Consider the following 16,521-nt stretch of genomic DNA (forward strand, 5'->3'; position numbering starts at 1 on the left):
TGACAAAAAGAACTAAGCACAAAGAGCGGCTGCTGGCTATATCTAATCACTAAGATCACTCATCACCATCTTCATCTCCATCTCTGCCTTCTTCGTCATCATCTGAGCATGGAGCACCAGGTGGGCGAGAACCACCCTCACTAGATGGGTCATAGCCACTAGACCCGTAGTAGCTAAAACCACCTATGAGGTCACTCCACCAGTTTGAAGCATACTCATCTGCAGCACTGGGACATGGCTAAGAGTGAGTAAGCACATGAGCCTGTATTGGTAAAGTGTCAGGGTGCTCTGGTGCCTATTGCTACTGCTCCTGTCACTGAAGAAACTCAGCAAACTCTCTGTCGTACCTAGCCTACTGCTGCTCCTTAGTCTCAGGCTCACTGGCTACCTCATCTAATAGTGGAGACCTAGGAGGATCAAGCTCAAGTCTAGCAACAATCTACTTCAGGGTCCGAGTGTCCTTCCTCCTAGCCTCTCTCTCCTTCTACTGCCTGGTCTGGATGTCTCTACACATCCCAAATATAGCACTGAACATCTTATGAATATGAGAAGGAGGACTGTAGCGATGTGAAGAAGAACGTGAAGGAGCATGTGGTGGAGGTGAAGCTCCTGCTACTACTGCACCACTCTCAGGTGCATCTGCCTCTACTGCTCCCCCTAGACCAAGTGGGGGTACTCCAATCTCTATCAAGTCATCCACTATCTTTAGGACTTTATGCTTCTTGTCATACTCAAATGTGTGTCATGTGACCTTCTCAATCATATACATGATGTACGGTCAAATCCATAGCCCTTGAGGGGCCTCTCACCCACACTCCTAATCTCTGACCAAATAAAAGCAAAAACATTGAATGGTTGTGCAGCTAGTGACATCCTATGGAGCAAGTTTCTGGAACAATTAGCAATGTTCCCTTTGTCTCCTCCCTTGCAATCAATGGCCTTCCTGAACATCCTATCTAGGTACCTGTAGGTAGGGTGAAGACCAACTACCTTCCCAACTGCTCCTCTCTCACCTCCTGGTGGATACATGTAGACAAGCTACTCAGGAGGTAACACCTGCTCTGTGTGGATCCTATCTCTCTGAAGGTCCTCCTCTGAGAAACTAAGAAAAGCTACAAAGGCATCGTAGTCTCCACTATACCACTGGCCCTCAAGCATCCAATGCATATGCCTCGGCTCCTCTTCCACAAATAAAGTGACATAGAACTGTGTAATGACTTTAGAGTTCCAATCATGCACAAACTCCATGAGCGTGTATACACCTGTGCGGTGACAAGTGGCAATAGCATAGTCAATGGAGGACATCCGTAGCTCTCTGACATATTTCCAATCTATCCACTAAGACTTGGCTACCACATGATTCCTAGCAAGTATCACACTAGTGTAATAATCTAGATGGAACATAGTGTGAAAGCAATGATCATTCTGAATCCTAGGCAAACCTCTGGGATCAATCCTCCTCTGATCTCTTGCTCTCTCAGTCATACCCTTTTCTTTGTAGTTGACTCTGACAACATAATTGGGTAAAACTAGAGCATGTACTTCAAGAAGGCCATAGTGCTTGCCCTGTCCTGGGTGGTGCACTAGAGGTGCCTGTTGCTCCTCCTCTATCTCCTCAGAGCTGTCACCACCACTTGACTCTCTATCTGAATCTTTGTCAGTGCTCTTCCTCTTCCTGTGCTCAACTCTGTAATCAAGAGAGGGTTTGGGAGAGTTGGCAAAGCTCAAAAACATGTGGGTTCACTAGCAGAATCAGCAACCTCCAAAGGTGGAGGCTTGGGGTATTTATAGCCCCTTTGAAAAACTAGCCGTTATTCTAGTCATTGCCATACCGAACACATCCGGTATTCATACCGGACATGTCTGGTATGACTTACACTGCACCAATGGTAACTGAGTTAAAGCATGTGAGGTGTCGAAACTTCCAATGAATGCCAGAACTCCCGATCATTGGAACTCCTAACTCATGTCGGAACTCCTGACCCTCAGCTCATCTAAAAACTAGCCATTGGGCTCTGGCCTACTATATCGAACACGTCCAGTAGAATACCGGACATGTCCGGTGTGACCAGGCAGTTAACTCTCCAAGTCAGTTAGGTGTTGGGACGTCAGAACTCTCGATGATTCCTAGAACTCCCGACTGTCAGAACTCTTGACTCACGTCGGAAGTCCCGATGAACCAACCCAAGAACATCAAGAATTTTACCATGGCTGGACACATACCGGACACGTCCGGTATCAATACGATAGACCAGCGATAAGCAAGTTAGCTCTTTTGTCTCTCAAACACTCAAAACTGATATGGGTTGGCATGAGCACTTGTGAATGATCATCTATCAACATGATGCATCCCTCTTAATAGTACAACATTCCTATTAATTCAAATGTATAACGAATTTAAACCTTTAGAGTTGATCTCTTTCAACCAAAGCTGTGTCTTTCAATCTTCATAAAGTGAGGGTGCCAATATGTCGATATTGATCTTTTTACTTGAGCATTGCCATCTTGAGCACGTGACTTGATTCTATTCATCAGATATGAATAATCCCAAATGTATCAAGTCACTTCCATTAAACACTCCAATAGTGATTTGATCCTCCACAACAACATGACCATCATAGCTTGATTAGTACCTCAACTAAATGCGAGTACTTCCTTCTTCACCCTAGATAGGTTCTTCGGCCGCCAAGCCATCGCTTGCCCTTCACTCTTGCTTAGTACCTTGAAGCCTTTCCTTGCTATCTTCACCTTCTCAAGCCATCAAGTCACATCTTGTGTTGAATCATCGATTCATTTGTATTGTTATCTTTTTCATTTCAATTTAGCAAGCTTCAAATATGAGACCATTCCATATGCAATCCCTCACGTCTCATTAATTAATTCTTACCATGCTTGCTTTCACATAGTACATGGAAATCCCACAATAAATATGCCTTTGCATGAATTCCATTTGCATTGTTGTCTTGTCCTTAAACTATATTGTTTATACAACAACACATCATTTTGGCTTTATACAATTTAATCAAGTATCTGTGAGATAACCAATTTTCTATCCAACACTTAGTGAATATGTTAGATCTTTAATCGTGTTGTCATTCAATCATCCAAAACCCACTAAAGGGCTAGATGCACTTTTGAATGCAGTGGTTAAGCCACTAATCCCTCTTTCTCGCTCCCTCGGTTCAAAACCTAGGTGGGACAATTTTTTTATTTTTTTATTTTGTCCAGAGCCCGTGGCAGTGGCTCTGATTTCAAAAAAATAAAAGCTGAGCGCCTTCGGCAGCGGTAGCTATTTGTTAGGCCTATCACTGTTGGGTTTTTCATAAAAACCGACAGTGATACATGGAATCACTACCGGTTCTAACAACCGGCACTAATGGCCCCTAGCACTGCCGGTTTTTTATCAAAACCGACAGTGATATGAATATTGCCTCATGGGCCAGCAGTGCTCCCGCTGATCACCACAGTAGGAGCACTGCTCCCACCTACCACGATACCTAGCCTATAAAATGGTGCCCTGCTAGGGAGCCTCTCCATGCATGTTGGTTTTAGCCAGGGCTTATCAGCCATGATACAGTGTTTTCCTCTCACAACAAATCACATATATCGTTATGCATCGTAGTCCACCAAAATGGTGCACACAAGAGGTACTAGAAGAATGCTACTGAAGATAGAGCAACGCCAAAGATTGGAGATGCCACAAGGTTCATAGAGCCATCTACTGCGGTGCGCTCTAGACTTTACCAAGAAAAGGCCATGTACAACAGAGGCATGGATTCATCAATGCCACCTTGTCATCTCTAACCGGTATAGCTCGTAGACCACCTCGGTGCTACTATTTGACCCTAGTTGGTGCTAGAAGAATGCTATTGAGGTGGTTAAATTATAATGTGTTGATACACATTGATTATAACATTGACCTATACGCAAATAGGTCTTTGTTATCGTATATGGAATTTTAGTGTAAGGTCTTTGTTATCGTATATGTAATTTATTTCTAATATTTTTGTTATTTTTTGATGTATTTCTGTACTATCTAAATAAATATATCGTTGTTATTAAAACTTTCCCATGGTTCTTTATATATATGCACCTTCACTATCGGTTCTATTTAAAAACCAGCAGTGATATTCACTTTCACTATTGGTTATATTTAAAAACCGACAGTGATATTCACTTTCACTGTCGGTTCTATTTAAAAATCGGCAGTGATGTCTATGCCCCCCTATATAAAACAAACCGCCGGCCACATACATCGATCCCACCCACCCACGAACTCTCACAGTCTCATTTCTCACGTTTCACTCTCACTTCTCAAGAAATCCACTCTCTCTCTATGTGATTTGGTCATGGCTCCTGCATTTTTCATTAGTATTGATATGTTGTCTTTTCCAATATTCTATCTATATTCATTTGATCTATATTTATATTCATGTTTCTTTGCATTCTACATTTATATATATTCTTATTCTTTGCATTCGATCTATATTTAATTATGTTGCCACATTTTACTTAGAAGAATTTTTTGTGCATATATTTTATGTTCATATTTTTTTTGCATTTTATCGATCAGGTGGTATGAACAATGGACCTCCCCTACCACAAGAACCAGGTTTCCACCATGGCAATGAACCATTTGCTCCTAATGTGGCCATTCCACGATTCCCTGTTCCAGCTATTATATGAAATATTTTCCAACATCTTTTATTTTTTGATGCTAAAAAATAAGTGTAATTAGTTTAATATCATTGTTGGATACATATATGTCACAAACTATATCCCCAATAGATTGGCTGCGAACAACACTTAGCTGGCTCTTTATCTCGAACATTGTCAAGAATACGACATCTAATGTAAGTGGTCGGCTATGGATGTGTGAACTTAGTTTTTCCATCCCTTTGAGAGGTACAAATCATTGGAACCATATCCACGAGACAGAAAGACATATCTCGGATATGATAAGCATCCAATTCAGTGCCGTGCACTTCTGTTTAGAGGCACTTTGACGTGTTTGCTATGATGTGCCTGATTTCTCGCACTTCAAGGCACTTGCTTTGAATGCTGGTGATATCCCCATCCCGCAAGCAAGCGAATGGTTTGCGAGCTACAACCGTGCGGATGTGGTAAAATGGTCACTTATATCTAAGTCATGGTTATTTGTTGTTTATTATTGTAATAACATTCTCTATTTTTTTTCTTTTTCTCCGCATGTAGATTGCGCTCCAGGACCTTACCTATGCTGCATGTGGCTTGTGGGCCGTTCTAGACCAAGCTACGGAGCAACTTGGGTACTATTAGGACTTCTGCAATGAAAACCTCGGCCAGCTCACTATAGAAGGACACCAATACTGCATAAGGATTACTAACAGGGGCAGTGGTCATTTAGTAGGTTACATCTATGGCTGACCATTCTTTCAGTATTGTGAGGCACGAGAGAGTGCACTCATATGAGCATTGACCTTCATCGATACAAGCGGATACATAATCTATGACATCAATTACCATATATGGCTACAGAGGCATGTTAGTGTGCGTGGCCCGATCGATCCTGATAGTGATTTTGATAGTAATTATTGTTTATTTAGTTACGTTTGTAAGGTCGTAGTTTAATTGGGTTCTAATTTTAATTTGTATGGCTTGTGTGTTTAATTATTGTCATGCATGTAATTCGTGTAACATTTGTTAGGCAACTAGAAATATACATTCCGGTGTTGCATTGGTCTCAAAATTATTCTAAGGCTTGCACGTGACACAGGTGAAGGAAACACCAAGTTTGGAATTTTCCGGAGATGGTTTGCTACTTTCTGAGGTTTAATTGAATTTCCGCGCGATGACACCGATTAATTATAGGTTGAACTGAGTCTACCCACGAAAAGACCTAGAATGGTGCCAAACTTTTACACAGGCTCTAATGTGCCCTAGGGATAAGAATTTTGTGGAGGCCGATGAAAAAATCTATTGGGTACAAGATGTAATTCACCCACTTTTATTTCATTCAGCATAGAGAAAAATCTATTAATAAAAAAATGATCAAAAAAACCTAAGATCTTTTTGGGGCATTAATTTGGGTATACATGCTTGCCAAAAAAATTTTAAGCCATTTCGACATAGGCGGAGTATACATGCTTCACAGAGGTACATGAGCCCTTTCATCGAACCATGACTATACACATAGGTTATCAAGGTTTCTGTGGTTCATACGCATTCCGGTGTCATATTGGTCTCAAACTTTTTCTAAGGCTTGCACGTGCCACGGGTGAAGGAAACACCTAGTTTGAGATTTTTCAAAGATGGTTTGCTACTTTCTGAGGTTTAATTAAATTTCCACGTGACGACACCGATTAATTATAGGTTGAACTGAGTCTACCCACGAAAAGATCCAGAATGGTGCCAAACTTTTACATAGGCCCTAATGTGCCCTAGGGATAAGAATTTTGTGGAGGTCGATGAAAAAATCTATTGGGTCCAAGATGAAATTCACCCTCTTTTATCTCATTTAGCACACAGAAAAATATAATAAATAAAACAACTGATCAGAAAAACCTAAGATCCTGTGTGGAGTCTTAATTTGGGTGTAGATCTTTGCCAAAAACATTTTAAGCCATTTTGCCAAAGGAATGCACATGCTTCTATTTATTCAGTATATAAAAAGGAATTTTTTATATATATAAACATCACTGTCGGTTTCAAAAAACTGGCAGTGATGAGACAAAACCGACATTGATGCTGGTTATCACTATCGGTTTGTTTTGAAAACCAGCAGTGATTTAAACAAAATTAAAAAAAATTGTGCCAGCCCTCGGGTTTGAGCTCGGGTCTCGGGGAGCAGAGTTCCGAGTCTTTACCGCTGGGCTATGATAGGAGGTGTGTAATGGCTAATTTATTTTTTCTTTTTGACCTTTTAGAGCGCTTAATAAATTATAAAATTAAACAAAAAAATTTGGACCGCCTGGGACTCAAACACGGGTCTTGGGGGCTAAATTGTATGGTCTTAACCGTTGAGCCAGTCGGAGGATTTCGAAAGAAAGGGAAAAGATATCCTACTTAACCCATAACCACTACACCGCCATCATAGTCGGTTCAAGGAATGGCCCGGCAGTGATGTGCCTCATCACTGTCGATTTAGACTTACAAACGGCAGTGATGAACAATTGGGATAAAAGGAAGGCGCGAGGTGAAATTTTCCAAAGTCATTTAATAATTTATAAAATTAAACCAAAAAATTTGGGCGCCTGGGACTCGAACACGGGTCGCGGGGGCCATATTGTGCGGTCTTAACCGTTGAGCCTGTCGGAGGATTTTGAAAGAAATGGAAAATATATGCTACTCAACCCATAACCGCTACACCCCCATCACTGTTAGTTCGAGGAATGGCCCGGCAGTGATGTTTTCTCATCACTGTCGGTTTAGAACTTACAACCGGTAGTGATGAGCCATTGTAATAAAAGCAAGGCACGAGTTGAAATTTTCCAAAGTCATCTCAACCCCACGCCAACCCTCCCACCGCGCCGTTAGAGCACCACCCCACGTCGGGCACCACCGTTCCCCGCGCACCCATCCACCGCCCCCGCGCCGTCGTTCCCAGCCCTACGCTACTCTTCTTCAATGCTGATGCCTGTGCGTCCCCTCGATGCGTCCCCGTTAGTCCCACACCAGTGCTCGCGACGTCGTCCACCGCCCCACACCAGAGCACCACACCGTCCGTGCCCTCGTTCCTTGTCCACAATGCTGGCCATGCCCCTCCTCCTCCACGTCTACACTCCCACCACTGAGGCCTTCAGGAGCACACGGACAGCTGCTTTCCCAACCCCCAGGTGAGTGTGTGGCTCACTGCTCGCTATGTGTTTGATGAAATGCCCCACAGTGAGTGTGTGGCGGCGGTGGCCAGGATTTGGTAGGTCCTCTCCTACATTGACTCATGATTCCTATGGCAATTGGCGTGTTAGGGCCAATGGGACTTTAGGGGTTGGCATTGGGAGGTTTTCAAGGCAAAATGATAGTATCATGGTTTACTAGTGTGAAACTGAGCATGCCGGTGTGATCTGTTTATCTGTCACTCTCATTGCTATTTTTTGTTAGCTCTGTTCAGTTTGTTAGTAATGAGCTACTAAACGAGCACTGCATCTATAGCTAGTGATGTAGCGACTGTAACCTATTTGTAGTTGAAGTAAATTTGGATGCATTAGAAAAGTTTGAGTTTAGAACGACAAGGGCTAAAAAAATGCTTAGAAAGTCCTATAAAGTATGGGAATGTCAATCCTATATAAAATTATCTGGAAGTTTGATCAATACCTTTACGCCTGCTTTGCTAGTATTAAATGTTTTTTAGAGCCAACTTATGAGAAGAACTGTAGTTAGTTAGTGGGAAAAAATGTTAGGCCAATCCATTGCAGGAGTACTAGCAAAAGTACCTAATGTGGTTAAACTCTGTACATTCACTGTCATATACTTATAATCATGTTGTATAATTTATCATTCAGATATGAGGGTTCAATAAGATGGCACAATTACTCTACACATAAATGTCATTCTTATTGTGGTATTGCAATGTTTAATAGTGCCAGTTTTTGCTTGGCAACTTAACTTGATGGCATGATCTAGCCTTTAGGAAGCAACTGTTTAAATTGGCCATGTTGAGTGGTATGTGCTTGGTATTTGGTAACTCCACTTTTAGTGCGATATTTCCTAGAACTATGGTAGCATGGTCCACTCCATGGTTCCTATATAATTTTGGTATTGTGCATCAGTATACAGCCTATAAAGGCTTCCAATTAGAATAAGCTTAACCAAATATTGGTCCACTCCATAGTTCCCATATAATTTTGGTTCTGTGTTGAATGTTGATATTTTAAACAACTATTTTAACTTTTTAGATGAGAAAGTCTTTGTTACAACAACAACAACAACAATAAAGCCTTGAAGTTCCAAATAAGTTGGGGTACGCTAGAGTTGAAACCCAGCAGAAGCAATCAAGGTCTAGGCAAGTGACTAGCTATTTTCCAAGAACTCCTATCTAAGTCTAAGTCTTTGGGTATATTCTATCCTTTCAAGTCTACTTTTATTGTCTCTATCCAAGTCAACTTCGGTCTTCCTCTGCCTCTCTTCATGTTACTATCCTGGCTTAGGATTCCACTATGCACCGGTGCCTCTGAAGGTCTTCGTTGGACATGTCCAAAACATCTCAAGTGGTGTTGGACAAGCTTTTTCATGCTAAAATCATGAAGAACAATTTAATTTGTTAGATGCTGCAAGTGCCTCCTCTCACAATATAGCTTGCTCCATGCCTCTTTATCTAGATAATATTTGTTCATTAGCTGTATGTGAACTTAATATTCTGATACATCATGTTTGAATGACAAGCTAATTTACTTAAATGTATAGGCAACCATGGTATGGTATGTAGTTCATGTTGGTCACATGCCTGGGATTTATCGAACCTGGGAAGATTGCTATGCTCAAGTCAATCGCTATCCTGGTCATTTGCACAAAAAATACAACACAGAAGCTGAAGCTTTGAGGGCCTACTATAGTCATCCGGCCTACCTTGCAAACCATGGGCAACCGGCCTACTATGGTTCAATGAATGCAAACCATGGCCATCTGCTAGCACTAGAGATTGAAGAGAAACCACCCGCCGGAGATGTGAAGATTAGAAGAATTGCTCCTTGGTCTTGGAAAGATGTCATTCTTTTATTTATGGCCATGGTCATTGCTTTTCTTATTTGAAAGTTGATGTAGGCTTAGTTTCGTACAACAGTAGGTGGACTTTGTTGTATGTGGTCAATCAAACAATGAATTTGTTCAAGGTGAACATATGCTATCATTTGACTTTGTTGTATGTGGACTTATTATTAGACTTTGCATTAAACATATTATATATATATATATATAATATGAACATATGCTATTATTAGTTGTCCGCAGCCAAAACTAACCACAATCGTGTCATAGCCATGACTTGTCGTCGCCTGTTACCCCATCATCGAAGAACAGATCGGCAACAAGAAGCAGCTGATATCGCTGGGACGGGAGAGCCGCATGATCCGACAAACGGTGACGGTGTCAATCAGGACGGTGAGAACGAGCAGCCATGGACCCCGTCTCCCCTGCTCTAGCTGAGTCAAAATGACCAAGATGGCCAGATAACTTTGGTATCATGTGACTATGTAGTAACACACGCTAATCAATTGAGAGGGTCATAGCTTACTTGGTGTCTCCAACAAGAGCCTCCGTTGGTCAAGGAGCTAGAGGGTTTGAGTAGCAGGAAGGCTAGATCCAAGCGAGGCATGTCAAAGATTCCTGTTGGTAGGAATGCACACTGGCACATCACTGAGTTCGATGAATTCGGGATCCACTCTCACCGCCTATAGCTTTGACCAAATACAAGACTATCCTCGGGTTACTTATAAGGCACTTCATCTCGATTAGGTATAGGAAGTGGAAGGGTTCCCAAAAGTGAGAAGGATTACATATGGGATATCAAGATCCTAGAGTAATTCACTTTCCCAACGGAGTATGACAAGGAGGTAGTCAAGAAAAACCAAAAGAAATCATGGGGACATGCTTCAAGAATTTCAAGGGGACATTGTATACAAATTTTGTCCTCCAAAATAAAGAGACATATTTCGATGGTGGATAGTTTAGCAAACAGAAGGACTTCAGGTAGGATTTCAAGGAATATAAGTTATCCGAGGAGTATATAGAACTAAGCAGGAAGAATAAGGAGAACTCGCAGAAAGCGACGAATCCTCATCATCTCGGCTCTCATGGATACGCGAAAAAAATCTAGAATTTGAAGCAGAACTTAAAAAGATAGATCGTCTTGCTAAGGAAGGCGTTCAGGTTGAGACCACCCATTAGGATCCAAGATCGGTATTATACTATATGGGGAGGAATCTATGTCACACCGAGGACGGGAGCTTTAGCTCCACAAATCCACCCATGAGCGAACTCATCAAGAGGAACTCCTAGGTAATTGAGGAGGTGAGGCAAGGGACTCGCACTTCTAATAGGGAGAAAGATGTGCTCACCAAGCACTCAAAACCTAGGAGCACCCTGGTCGTACTAGAGGAACTAGTGTTGTTCCTTGGAAACTAGCATTCCTCGAAGAATCTCACACTTACCGAAGCTGCTCGAGGGGTAGAGCGGATCAAGAGGCAGAGTGTTTGAGGCGACTAAAAGAGATGGAAGATAGAATGAACTCACAGATTGAGGCAAGTGTTGAAGCATGAGTCTAGCAAATTTTGTTGTCCAAGGGGTCAGGAGTACCATAAAACCCTACTCCTACTGCCTTTAGCCTATAGTTTAGGGGTCACAGCAGCTGCGGATCGACCTCGCTCGACGAAGAAGATGCGGATATGCCTCATCCGATGGACGGCATCACTGAACCCATCAATGTCAAGTTGTACATCCATCAGGAATGGACAAAGGACAAGGTGGCGCTCGGCCAGGCTAGGCCTACAGAAGACGAGGCCATTAATGGCCACCCAATTCCATAGAGATACGCTCGCATCACCATTGACAGAATACTTAATAAGAAGTATAACAAGATACACATTGAATACCCCACAGCGGAAGACAAGCCAAAACTTGGTCATAACAAGGGCTCTCAAGTGGTCTGGTGCAAGCGCTTCATTAAGCTTGACCACCAATTGTCCTCTGATGATGAGGACAACTGCGAGTCTTTGCCCACCTACGATGATCACTCATCATCTCCCAACAGAGATCACTCCCCTCCTCATCCCTTGCCATCACCCCCAAGAAGACAGAGGTCTCCTTCTATTCTTCCTCGTCCGACTCCATCTTCATCAGCCCTGAGAAAAGAGAAGAGTCCTCCTCTTCCTCCTCCTCCATCTTCATTAGCCCCGGGAAAACAGAAATCTCGTCATCATCCTCCTCCTCTCCTCCACCTCAGCCCAAAACAAGATCAAAGGCATCCTCACAGTCATAGAAAAGGTCATTGGATTCGGTCGCTAATGCTCCTAAAGTGGACCAACAAAAAAGAAAAAGGCCGTTCAGTGGCAGCGTTACAAACTTGATTAAAGAAAAATTTACAGCACACATCTTGAAGGAAGATTATGTTAGTTTCTTCAATCTCTATGCCTCACTGCCTCCGTGTTTGTTGAAGTCCAAATTCGAAAGGCAAACACAGAATCGGTATGTTATAATAAGAGCTAATGAAATACACAATGAAGATTTAAGAAAGATACAGAAGTGAGTTGAAGACAACCCCGAATTAATCATGGAAGTGGCCATGAACATCTATTATGATGTACAAGGGATGGGAACACCGGCAATGAACTATGAAAGGGACAATCTTTTGGTTCCTGATGACGAATATAAAAATTTGACAACATATATGCGCCACTTGCATGAATATTACATGGCTCAAGCAACAGAGATTGAAGACTTTGGTTTTGAGGTTATTATCCGTTCACCACATGTTTTTCATTATCCTAAAGAACAGAAGTTCGATGTCGAGTGGGAATGCTTATTCCAGCTATACCAGACTCTCGATTCATAAATGTTGACGCTGTGGACTATGTAAGTACCCTACACACACGATATTATAATTAACTACTCTCTTGAGACATAAATTGTTAACTTTTGAGCAATTCCCATGATTTTATGTAGGTGTATAGCAAAATTTTGCATACTAAAAAGCAAATGGGATAACATAGGCTTCTTGGACCCCTTGCGAGTCAATGAGAAGACGTGTTTAGGCCTCCATGTATATGACGTGGAAGACCTAAAAGGGTGATTGATTGATGTTTTCGATGAATTCAATATGAAGAACAAAACCCACATACTTCTAGCCTACAACTGCGAGTATGTGTTCTCGGCATTTAATTTTATGTTTCTTTTTTTGTTAAGATTATTCGATAATTAGGATTCTGTGATTGTAGCAACCATTTCGTCTTCATTTGTGTCAATCTTGCTAATAATCTAATCGAGGTGTGGGACTCGAAGAAAAAACTATTTCATCATCTGGATGCACTGGTGGCAGTGCTGAATTAGTAAGCGATTCTAATAACATATTATTTTCTAGTCACACATGCCGCTTTCTAATGTTTCTCCCTTTAATGTTGTATAGTGTCCGAAGAAGACATATCAGTAGGACATAGGTCCCATTAAAGGTTGTCAAAATGGAGGGAAAGTACCTAAAACAGCCGGTGGGAAACAATGAATGCGGGTTTTATGTAATGTGGGCAATGCTTCGCTACATCGGTGGGAAATCAGAAGAAGCAGATAAGTTAGTGTGTATAATCCCTATTTTATTTATGTCTGTTAAGAATTCAACAAAATAATTTACTGATTTCTCTTTGGATATCATCTTTTTTGAACGATAGCGCAAGAAATATAACCACGAAAGACTGTTAGACATGGAGATCGTCGCACTGCAAACAGAGCTAGCAAAATTCATCTTAGCCAAGGTATTGGAAAAAGATGTAGTATTTTTCATTGCACAATCCGTGAAGTTCAAGGACCAGTATGGCCCAGAGTGGCTCGCTAGATTATTGTAAGAAGTCTGAGAAGCATGCTTCATCTTATCGAATAATTTCTTTTTTATTTTGAGGGATCGAGATCTTGATAAGAACATTTGAACTGTAACTGTAACATTTGTAATGTTTAATATTGATGGACCTGTCGTCTACGTAGTGTATATAAAGCAAAACCCGATTCCATGAAAAATATAAATTAAAATAAATTGTAAAACAATAAAATGCGAACGAACCATCACTATCGGTTAGCAACAAACCAGCAGTGATGGTCAAGATGACACTACCGGCTTGAGCCACAAACCGGCAGCGTTAGCTTAGCCATCACTGCCGGTTCTTGTCACAAACCGGTAGTGCTGGTTACGACAACACTGTCGGTTAAAACACAAACCGACAGTGTTGGTGGAATTAAACTCTGTCGGGTGGTCTCATGAACCGATAGTGATGGTGGAACCGAACTCTGCGGGGTTGTTTAAAGAACCAGCAGTGAAGTTGAAGAACATTGTCGGTTTATAGGAACCGACAGTGATAGCTAACCCTCATCACTGCTGGCATGGTTGTGCCGATTCAAAATCCAGCAGTGACGAGGTGTTTTGAACCGGCAGTGAAGTGCTATTCTGTAGTAATGTTACTTCGTTTCCATGGGCCACAAACACTACTGCACGAAGGATTTTCAGGAGCAGCAAAAAACAATTTTAAGGGACGACAACCTCAATAAAAATTTAGGCATGACATCTCCCTACCACTACACCACACACTCATTATGACTATACATATAAGATGATATAATTTTTATCAAAATTTTATAATCTTGTATCGAATATTTAGGCTACTAAATGAACTCAAATAAAAAAATTCAACTACAAAGTGTTTAATCTTGTCAAGCACTACAACTTTGGTATAGGATATCTCCATCTGAGATTGTCTGAAAAAATTAAAATTTTGAATCTCAAAATAAATGAATTCAAAACAAATATTTTAGATACTAAAAGACTTCAAATAAAAAACTTATCGACAACAAACATGTAGATTAGGTCGGCCACAACAACTTTGGTATTAACTATGTGAACATTGAAGGTCGTATGGAACTTCTAAATTTTGAATTCTAAAAATCTATAAACTTAAAACACATATTTGCAACTAAACATTTTCAAATAAAAAACTTTTCAACGACAAAGTTGTAGATTATTAACGAGAACTACAATTTTGGTATAGACTATGTCAACATCGAGTTTGTTTGATTATTTTATATTTTAAATTTCAAATCCATGAACTTAAATAATATTTGTACTCTAAAAAAATTTAATTCAAAAATTTCTCAACTATAAAGTTGTAGATCGCGTCGAGGGGTACAACTTTGATATAAAGTTTGTCTTTGTCCAAGTTTATATGAAAAATGAATTATTTTTGGATGAAACTATTTTTTAGAGACGGACATGTTAAGATATACACCACTGAAAATCATTTTTTTGAGAGGGACATTTAGAATGGCTGCCTATGTTAATAGCAATTTTTAAGATACCCATCTCTAAAAATCGATTTATAGAGACAGGAGTCCTAAGATGGACGCCTCTGTAAATGATTTGCAGAGATAAGCATTTCCCTGGAGGCCGCCTAGCCATTTACAGATAGAGACGGTCTCTAGATATGACTGCCTCTATTAATTAGAGAGGTTGTCTTCTAATGTCATTTTTGTGATAGTGCCGATTGGGACACCTCTACAGGAGGAGGAGGAGGAGGAGGTTGAAATATAGGTGAGTTGCCTAATTGTTCTAATATCAAGACAAGAGATCTTGAGCATAACCTAATTGTTGTTTTTTCAAATACATGAGACCCAAAGCTTGAGGGAGTCTTCCCACCCTTTTTATCATAATGGTGATTTTTTGCTTTGTTTTATATAAATATATACTTGTAATTAACAAAAAGTAATGGGTCAAAGTTATGTTTCAATAAAGACCTTGGTTGATGTGACTGCAGCTGCTGGTATTCTTGCACCTGAAAATTCGTGCATGGATTCTAAAGTTGCAGGTAGTAATTCTGAAATCCCTGTTGATGGAGACGACACTATGGTGATGGTTAATTATTTGGGTAAAGGTTGTGAAAGTTACGACAATGAGTCTGGAATTGTGAAGAATGTTGACGACGTGAGTGTTGTTCCTACTCAAGTAATTGTCGCTAGCATTATTCATGATCCGATAAATAAAGATTATGCTAGAGCTGTGTCAAAGCCGAGGACGGCTTTGTTTCAAGAAAGGGAGAATGACGAGCCCATGGCTCCACAAGTTAATATTTCGGGTGATTTATGAGCTAACAATACAAAATATCCTTCTTTCATAAAGCTGGGTGCATTTTTTGTAATTCAACTGGAGTAAAAATATTTGACAATTCTTCCTAGAAATAATTGTTGAATCCTGAGGAGCCATGGGCTCATCATTGGTGTCCTTCACTTATTCGTGACCAGGGCGAGTACGTTTTTTTGAAGTTATGTTTTTAGAACTATTAAACTTAGTTATTTAACATCAAACCTGAGTACTATGTAAATATTATCGCACAACATATACATGCTCCTTTATCTTTCACTCCTAAAAGATTGACAATATACGTACTCCCTCCATTTTTATTACCATGTTACATTAGCTTTGTCCTAAGTCAAACATTACTATCTTTAACTATCAATTTGAAAAATCCTTATAGTTTCACAACATATAAAGTATATATTATGAAAGTATTTATCTTACTGAATCTAAAAATATAAATCTTATATCCTAAACTTACATATTTTTTTAAATCGATGGTTAAAGATATAAATGATTGACTTAGGATAAAGCTAATATAACATGTAAATAAAAATGGAGCCAGTAGGAGGAGTAAAGTATAAAGTATAGTTTGGACAGAATGCAAGCTAGCTAAGCTGTCGCACATACTCCCTCCATCCCAAATTGTAAGTCATTCCAAGAATCTTGGAGAGTCAAAGTTTTTTAAGTTTGACCAAATTTATATAACAAAATAATAATATTTATTA

The sequence above is a fragment of the Miscanthus floridulus genome, chromosome 17 (assembly GCF_019320115.1).
Source record: "Miscanthus floridulus cultivar M001 chromosome 17, ASM1932011v1, whole genome shotgun sequence".
Lineage (NCBI taxonomy): Eukaryota > Viridiplantae > Streptophyta > Magnoliopsida > Poales > Poaceae > Miscanthus > Miscanthus floridulus.